Here is a 9,141-nt window from a genome sequence, read left to right on the forward strand (position 1 = left end):
TTAAAAACTGAGAACAAACTGAGGGTTGATGGGGGGTGGGAGGGAGGGGAGGGTGGGTGATGGGTATTGAGGAGGGCACCTTTTGGGATGAGCACTGGGTGTAGCATGGAAACCAATTTGACGATAAACTTCATATATTGAAAAAAAATAAAAAATAAAAAAATAAATAGAAGCACATTTAATTGTAGTGTGATTCTGAAAGTAGTAAAAAAAAATAAAAATAAAAAAAATAAAAAATAAAAAAAGCTACACAGAGAAACAAAACGATCCCAGCTGAAAACAAAAAACTATATACATAGTATATATGTGCATACACACTGTGTATACACGTATGTACATATGTATAGGCTATGCATACATATCGAAGAGTAAAAAAAAAAAGGTAAAGGTGTGGATAAAAAGAGATTAGTGACCACAAAAAACAGTAACTTATAGTATTTAAAATATGTGTAGGGGGCACCTGGGTGGCTCAGGGGGTTAAGTGTCTGCGTCTAACTCTTGACTTCCGCTCAGGTCATGATCCCTGGGTTGTGGGATTGAGCCCTGAGTCAAGCCCCACGCTGAGCCTGCTTCAGATTCTCTCTCTCTCTCTCCCTCTGCCCCTCTCCCCTGCTCTCTAAAATAAAAAAATAAATAAAGTAAAACAGAGGTAGAATTAAAACTCAGGTCAATCAGCACAGAAGAGGCACTATGGTATGAATGTTTGTCCCCACCCCCCCAACCCCCCAAATTCACTGAAATCCTAACCTCGCCTTTGGGAGGTGATGAGGTCTCAAGGAGGAGCCTCATGATAACCGGGACCCCAGAGAGGCCCCGCCCGGTGAAGACACGCAGTGCAGGCACTGGGTGAAAAGCAGGAGGCGCCTCGCCTCACCGGGCTGGCCAGACGTCCAGCCTCCGGGAGAAACAAATATTTTTTGTTGTAAGTTGCCACATCTGTGTTTTTTTTCTTTTTCTTTTTTTTTTTTTTTTACAGCAGCAGCTCGAACGGACTAAGCCTCGGACTGAGAAGTGGGGCTGCTGCCTTAACAAATACCTAAAAACGAGGAAGCGAGTCTGGAGCCATAACGGGCACAGGCTGGAAGAGTTTTCCAAGACCGGCGAGAAAAGCCACCGCCCCGAGTGGACGGTCAGGGGCGATGACGGTGAGGGCTCGGAGAGCGCACAGGAGAGCTGCAGAGAAAGCCTCAGCCCTCCTGGAGAAGACGCCAGTGGTTGCGAACAGAAGCTGGTGGAACAGACGGCCTAGGCCAGACCAGCGAGGCTGCAGACAGAAACGGGGACTGTGCTACTGGACACAGAGAGGCGATCCCGGTCAGGACCCGGCGTCCCGGACAGTGCTCACGCCCTGGTGTCCTGTGGACGGCAGAACTTGTATGCGACGGAACGGGGTATTTGCAGGAGGACGTTTCTGGGCAAAGTGTTGCAGGGAGCAGCTTGGCCGTTCTCCGATTACTTACAGTAAAAACCGACCGGAGAGAAATGACTGAAAGCTGGCTCGGCTCATCAAAAGGGAAACAATTTAAAAACATGGAGAATTGGGGCGCCTGGGTGGCTCAGTCAGTTGAGTGTCCAACTTCGGCCCAGGTCATGATCTCGGGGTTCGTGAGTTCGAGTCCCACATCAGGCTCTGTGCTGACAGCTTGGAGCCTGGAGCCTGCTTCCCATTCTGTGTCTCCCTCTCTCTCTCTCTCTGCCTCTCCCCCACTCACGTGTGCGCGCGCTCTCTCTCTCTCTCTCTCTCTCTAAAATAAATATTTAAAAAAGCCTTAAAAACCCCGTGGAGAATTAGGTCTCAAAGAGCGTAAAGCTGGTCCCTTCGTTCATTGGCCTGAGTGTCCCCTGAATTCACCCTCTGCCCCACTCACAGCTGTGTGCCTTCACTAGTACTTAAGGAACCCCAAATCCAACTACACCCTGCAGTCAGCCTTATGAGTGAGCCCACCCACCCAGAAACCTACTCAGTATGAGAGAACAGAGATCCCAGGTCATTTGACTTCTATCCCTTTCTAAATAAATGTGGCTTTGTGAGCACGAAAGGAGGAAGGCCAGTCAACAATACAAATTCATCTCTACTTTTTATGTTTTATTTATTTTTTTAAAGAACTACTGCTTTAACCTCTTTTGGTGGGGGAGGGGGCAGAGAATCTCGAGCAGGCTCGACATTCAGCATGGAACCCAAAATGGGGCTCGATCCCACAACCCTGGGATCATGACCTGAGCTGAAATCAAGAGTTGAATGCTCAACCGACTGAGCCACCCAGGCACCCCACTACTCTTTTTATTTTTTGGAAAGGAAAATCCCTATCACGATATATTGCCTGGTCTCTCTGGGTCCCATTTACCAAGCATACCCAGTCCTCCCCTTCCAAAAATATGAAATATTCTTCCTGACTCCCTTTAATTTTTTTAAGGTTTTTTGGTTTTTTTTTTTTTTTGAGAGACAGAGAGCAACTGAGCATGAGCAGGGGAGGAGGAGAGAGGGAGAGAGAGAATCCCAAACAGGCTCCACCCTGTCAGTGCAGAGCCTGATGCAGGGCTTGAACTCACAATCTGTGAGATCATGACCTGAGCTGAAATAAAGAGTTGGACGCTTAACCAACTCAGTTCCCCCCAAGTACCTCCCGACTCCCTTTAATATGCTGCCAGCCAATCCCTGATTTATAAAATAAACAAAGACCCCCCCCCAAGAATAAGGAAACTGGAATAACAGTTATCAGTGGCCATAACGGAGTTTAAAAATCAAATTACGCTTTTTCTCTCTTCAGATCATTCTTAACTTTATCAATAGAACTCTGAAAGGTTAATTTAGTGGAATGAGTAGAAATGTAACCGGACCTGAAATTCAGTTGCAAATGTTTTTCACCCCTGTAATAATCATTAACAAATCAATCCACAGCTGAGCAAGACTGTATCCCAAGAACAGGGTGACTGGATACACAGAATCAAATAATAGTTCTCGTTTACAATGGACTTGCTGCACAGCAGGACCCAGGCCAAGCCCTTTCCCTGCACTTCCTCATTTAACCAACTGCCTAATGCTAAGATGCTATCATTACGCCCATTTTTCAGAGAAGCTGAGGCTTAGAGTTGAGGGGACAGCAGCACGTGACAGGGACACAAAAACCAAGGCAGCCTGACTCTCGTGCAGGAAGGAGCTCTGGAGACCATCCAGGGGTCATCTGAAGAACCTTAAGCAATTGTCTACCTTTGTCTTTTCTTTTAAAGAACCAAGCTGTGAAATAATGTATTTGTTTATTTGGATGAGGGAGGAGGGGCAGAGAGAGAGACAATCCCAAGCAAGCTCCACGTTCAGTGCTGAGCCCAACATGGGGTTCGATCCCATAACCACAAGATCATGGCCTGAGCATAAGCCAAGGGTCAGACACCTATCCTACTGAGCCACCCAGGCACCCCGAAATAGTTTTTTGTTTGTTTGTTTGTTTGTTTACAAGTTTGAAGGGAAGGAATTCCTTGGGGAAAAAAATAAATACTGTTTCTGGAGACATGTAAAAAAAAAAAAAGGAAACATTTACCCTTTTCGAAATTCCACATCAAACAGCTATATTTTGATCTTTCTATCGCTTCTTCCATTATTCCCTCAAATTCCCAGTCAGGCTCAGCGGTTTACCCAATGTTTGAGATGCTAAAAAGCTTGGTTGGCAATGCCTGGGTCTTTGCTAATGCCAACAGCGCCCCCCAGCGGGCATTTTCTAGAAATCCCTACCTTGCTTTTTTTCCCCCCTCAGAACACAGCAGCTGGTAAAAATCCCCCATCATCCCAGCTTCCAAAGGCACGTGTGCATCCTTGGCAGCTGCCACAGAAAAAAAGGCCAACATTTCCCACCTCCACTCCTGGCCTGGCCGCTGGCTACTCAAAGTGTGGCTCACAGATCACTTTGCAAGGGCATCACCAGGGAACTGTGGAAATACCACGGATCAGGGTCTGCACATTAGCAAATTCCCTCAGGTGATTTATACCCACGTTAAAGGTTGACAACTCCCTATTTTTAAGTTGTTTACATCTGATAACATGGATGCATAGAAATCGCGTTACCAGTTATCAAGTTAATCTCCTTATACTGGAAATACCAAAATCCACCAAATGCTTTTTGTTGGCTATTTTCATTCTCAAGTGATTTTTAAGCAGCTCATGATATATAGTCTGGCCACACAGTTTCTTCTCCCACAATCACGACATACCCCTCTTCCCTACCTACCCCCTCATAAAAAGGTCTTGAAGTAGAAATGCCTGACTCAAAGGCTGGTAGTTTTGTTTTTTTAATTTTTTTTAATGTTTATTTATTTTTGAGAGACAGAGTGTGAGTGGGGGAGGAGCAAAGAGAGAGGGAGACACAGAATCTGAAGCAGGCTCCAGACTCTGAGCTGTCAGCACAGAGCCCGATGTGGGGCTCGAACTCAGGAACTGCGAGATCATGACCTGAGCCTAAGTCGGATGCTTACCGACTGAGCCGTTCAGGTGCCCCAAAGGCTGGTAGTTTTAAGGGCACCATTGTCACAGGGATTAGACAGAAAAGGTGATTTGAGGGGGGACTGCTGGACATCACTTGTTAGCCCAGGACACAATCTATCAGAGATTTCAAAACATGTGGGTGCAAAGAGGCATTTTGGGGAGACCCACAACCACGCAGTGGGGTTTGGGGAGCCCTGCAACCCAGACCCCGCAGCCCAGGACATGGGTGGGAGGTCCAGCTGCTGGGAACGGTTAGGATCACAGCCTCTGTACTCCACACCTCACTGCTCCTTGAAGGCTGTACCACTTTAAGGAAACTAACTGCTTCACCTGTCTGCCTCCATGACCTCATCTGAAAAATGAGTTTTGAGGATTAAATGGGATGCTGCACATTCAATACTTAACACCGTGCCTGGCGTGCGCACACACACATCTCTGTAAATGTCAAATTTAGCAACAGAAACACATTTCTCCTCTGTAGACCTTCTCTGTTTCCTCACTCATCCCACAGACTACTACTGCCCCTCCTTTCTGCCAAACCCCATGCCAGGCACGACCAGGGTTAAAACGCAGTTCTTTTAATTTGAAGAACAACAAGTCTTGGGAGACTTTAGGGTGAACACGGGCTGCCACAGGAATGTCGAGAGCACAGTCAGCTTAGGAACTTTGGAAACCCTACAAGTTAAAAGGCGTATGGCACCTCTGTTTGTGATTTAAAGTAAAACTGTCACAGGTAAAAATGTTCTGGGAAGCAGAGATTAAAAGACCATCTCCCCGGGTTTTCTAATCAGAAAATTGCAGACAAGTTAATTGAAGCCAGATGTTTTTCATTGTTCTTGGTGTTTAAACCTTAATGATTCCCTAAAAGGTGCTTCGAATCACTAGATCCGAGGAAACTCCGTGGCATTCAATCCAGATTTAGTGTATCGAGACTTTGGAAAGGGGCGCCTGGCTGGCTCAGTGGGTTAAGTGTCCGACTTCAGCTCAGGTCATAATCTCACGGTTCGTGGGTTCAGCCCTGCGTCACGCTCTGTGCTGACAGTTCAGAGCCCCGAGCCTGCTTCGGATTCTATGTCTCCCTCTCGCTCTGCCCTCCCCCGCTCTGCCCTCCCCTGCTCTGCCCCTCCCCTGTTCACGAGCGCGCTCGCTCTCTCTCAAAAATAAACCAACATTAAAAAAAAGACTAACTGCTTCACCTGTCTGCCTCCATGACCTCATCTGAAAAATGGGTTCTGAGGATTAAAAAATGGATTTTGAGGAAAAATGGGTTTTGAGGATTCCTTCCTTTGGAAGGAAGCTGCTTAACTGTCAGTATTTCAAGAGTCTAGAGCTGTATATTCTTTCATTTGCTCACTTACTCATTCACGGGAAACCACATTTGGAAAGAAAGATCAGAAAGTGATTTCCCTACCACCTCACACCTGTCAGAATGGCTAAAATGAACAACTCAGGAGACAATGGACGTAGGCAAGGATGCAGCGAAAGGGGAACACTTTTGCACAGTTGGTGGGAATGCAAACTGGTGCAACCACTCTGGAAAACAGTGTGGAGGTTCTTCAAAAAATTAAAAACAGAGGGGCACCTGGGTGGCTCAGTCGGTTAAGTGTCCGACTACGGATCAGGGCGTATCTTGCGGTTTGTGAGTTCGAGTCCCGCATCGGGCTCCGTGCTGACAGCTGGGAGACAGAAGCCTACTTTGGATTCTGTGTCTCCCCCTCTCTCTGTCCCTCCCGTGCTCATGGTCTATCTCCGTCTCTCAATAACAAATAAACGTTAAAAGAAAAAAATTTTTAATTAAAAATAGAGCTACCCTACGACCCAGCAATTGCACTACTAGATATTTATCCAAAGGATACAAAAATGCTGATTCGAAGGGGCACATGCACCCCAATGTTTATAGCAGTTCTATCAACAAGAGCCAAATCATGGAAAGTGCCCACACGTCCATCGACTGATGAATGGATAAAGAAGATGTGGGGGGTGTATGTGTGTGGACTATTACCCAAAGATCAAAAAGAATGCAATCTTGCCATTTGCAACAACATGGGTGGAACTAGAATGTATTATGCCAATCAAAATAAGTCAGAGAAAGACAAATATCATATGATTTCACTCATATGTGGAATTTAAGAAACAAAACATAGGGGAAGATGAACACAGGGGAAGGAAAGCAAAAGTGAGATAAAAACAGAGAGCGAGGCAAACCAGAAAAGACTCAAACTCAGAACAAACTGAGGGTTATTGGAGGGGTGTTGGGGGGGTGGTGAGCTAACTGGCTGATGGGCATTAGGAGGGCACTTGCTGTGATCACTAAATTCTACTCCTGAAACCATTACTACGCTGTATGTTAATTAGCTTCGATTTAAATTAAAAAAAAAAAAAAAAAAAAGCCCTCCTCTCCCTTTCTGAGATGCAGGGTAGAGCTCCCATCTATTTCCCAAATAAACCCACTAGAACCATCACAGCTTGTTGACTTCTTCCCGCACACACAGCACGGCTGGACCCTCAGCACGAGCCACTCCCAGCTACTCCAACCACAAGAGCCCTGCCCGGCCGGTCAGCCAGGGCACACGCTGTCCCCGCCTGTTCTGAGCTCCTATTCACTCTCCGAAACCCAATGTAAGGGTCTGCCTTTCTCAAGCCTTCCCCAAGCCCCAGGTGAAATTACATCTCATGACTCTTCTACTCGGTGCGTCTGCTCCACTAAACTAACTCCTTAAGGCCAAGGGGTACGTCCGCAGACTGTGCATCCCCAGTGCCCAGCGGGAAGCCCTGCACACAGTGGGACCAAGGGCAGCCATTTCACAGAGAAGCAATCGAGTGTCGTCCAGGTGAGCCGAGTAGCACTGGAAACAGCTAGGTGTCCCCTATCATCCAGACCGAGCTGAGTCCACCACTCTTTGCACGCAGCGCCCCCAGAACCTGGGACACAGGAAGCCGGGGAACTTGGGTTTTCTTTAAGGAGTGAATGGAGAGGGGAGCGTGAAAGGTGCAAGGAACGGGTAGCCGGGAGGGAACCACCCGTGGGGCCTCAGGGACCTCTTGTGGACCAGGGTAGCGGCCGGGGATTCTGCGGTCAAAACAACCGGGTACGGAATGGGAGGCTCCACCAGCACCTCACCAAGAGAGCAATTCCCGTTGACTCACACAAGCTCACACTCGCAGAGACAGCAGCTATAGTCCCTCTCCCAAACCAACCACCGCTTCTTCCTTACCAGGGAAAGACGGCCATCTTCCCAGTCACATGAGCAGTTGCACCAGGACCGCCAGCCCGTTTTTCCCTCCCAGACCCCACCCCGCCCCGCCCTGCTCCGCTCTGGCCGCCATGATTGAAAGGGGCAGATACTCAGCAGCTGAGCCTTGGGAGCGCCATGATTGTGAGGGGCGGACGGACCCGCTGAGCAGTTCGTCGGCGCCATAATCATGAGGGGCAACGCACATCTGCTAGCCTTTCGTCGGCGCCATGATCGTGCGTAGCAAACGCACTTCCGTTGTGCTGTGACGCCATGATTGTGAAGGGTAGATGCCCTCACTCAAAAACGGTTATGGGGACAGGAACCAGCATCGAACAGCCAACGCTGTGGGCACCGTGATCCTAAGGGGCAGGCAAACTTCCGCTGAGTGGTCCGCGACGCCATGATTGTGAAGGTCAGGCATACGTCTCCCCACCCCCATCCCGTCCACCACTTCCGGAGGGTACGTACACTTCTAGAGCGCCTCCCCAGATGCCATGATTGTGAAGGGCAGGTAAACTTCCGGGGCACTATCCTAGAGGCCGTAATTGTGCCACCATGATTGTGAGGACAAACGTCCTCCCTCAGTGCCCAGATAACGCTGTCAGCCAGCACTTAGTTGTGGGGGCGGGCGCCAGTGTCGAAAAACCGATGCTTATGCCGTTTGCCAGCACCGTTGTCGCAATGGGCAGACACACTGCCGCTGCACTGCGACGCCATGATTATGAGGGGCGAACATACTTTCGGAGCGCTGTCCGCGGCGCCATGATTACGAGGGGTGGGCGTGCTTTCGCTGAGGATCTCTATGGCGCCATGATTGTGATGGGCACGCGCCCTTCCTGGTGGGCTACTGTGGTGCCATGATAGTAAAGGGCGAACGCATTTTCCCCTGCGTCGTGCGCGATGCCATGATTGTGAGGGGCAAGGCGCCTGTGTCGTCCGCCAGTTGCCATGATTGTAAAGGGCAGACATAGGCCCCCCCCCCCCGGGAGGCGTGTCCGCAACACTAATGTACAGCGTGTTTGAGAAGGGGCAGCAGGCTGCCTAACCCACCTTCGCCTTCTGGGTGCTAACAAGAATCCGGAGACAGGCGGAGCGAAGACGCTAACCGTGGCTGGGTGTGGGGAAAGGGTCTGTGGGGTTCGTGCGGTTTTACAGCTAATTCGCTATTTGGCTGGGGTAAACCATGCCGACGCTTTCCCCTCCCCGCGTCTCTAAGGGTTGCCCTGGATCCGAATAGACCGCCTTCATCTGGAGCAAAATCACATGAGGAAGTTGGGGCTAGCTTCTCACCCAGCTTGACAAAGCTGTACGTTTCTGTAAAGGTGGACACCGGCTTCAACCCCAGAACTTATGTTGTCGTGTTTTCTTGGGTTACTATGTATACACACACACACACACACACACACACACACACACACACACACACACACA

General features: G+C 48.9%; 1 long non-coding RNA gene across 1 annotated transcript; it reads left to right on the forward strand.

The window, feature by feature from the left end:
• Window positions 1–7,396: 7,396 nt before the first annotated feature.
• On the forward strand, window positions 7,397–9,129 carry LOC121019447 (uncharacterized). The gene is made up of 2 exons (XR_005785588.1): window positions 7,397–7,463; window positions 7,693–9,129. It is a non-coding gene; the product is annotated as an uncharacterized LOC121019447 (long non-coding RNA).
• Window positions 9,130–9,141: the final 12 nt, after the last annotated feature.

This window comes from Herpailurus yagouaroundi, unplaced genomic scaffold (genome assembly GCF_014898765.1).
Source record: "Herpailurus yagouaroundi ecotype Mexico unplaced genomic scaffold, PumYag 222, whole genome shotgun sequence".
Taxonomy (NCBI): Eukaryota; Metazoa; Chordata; class Mammalia; order Carnivora; family Felidae; genus Herpailurus; species Herpailurus yagouaroundi.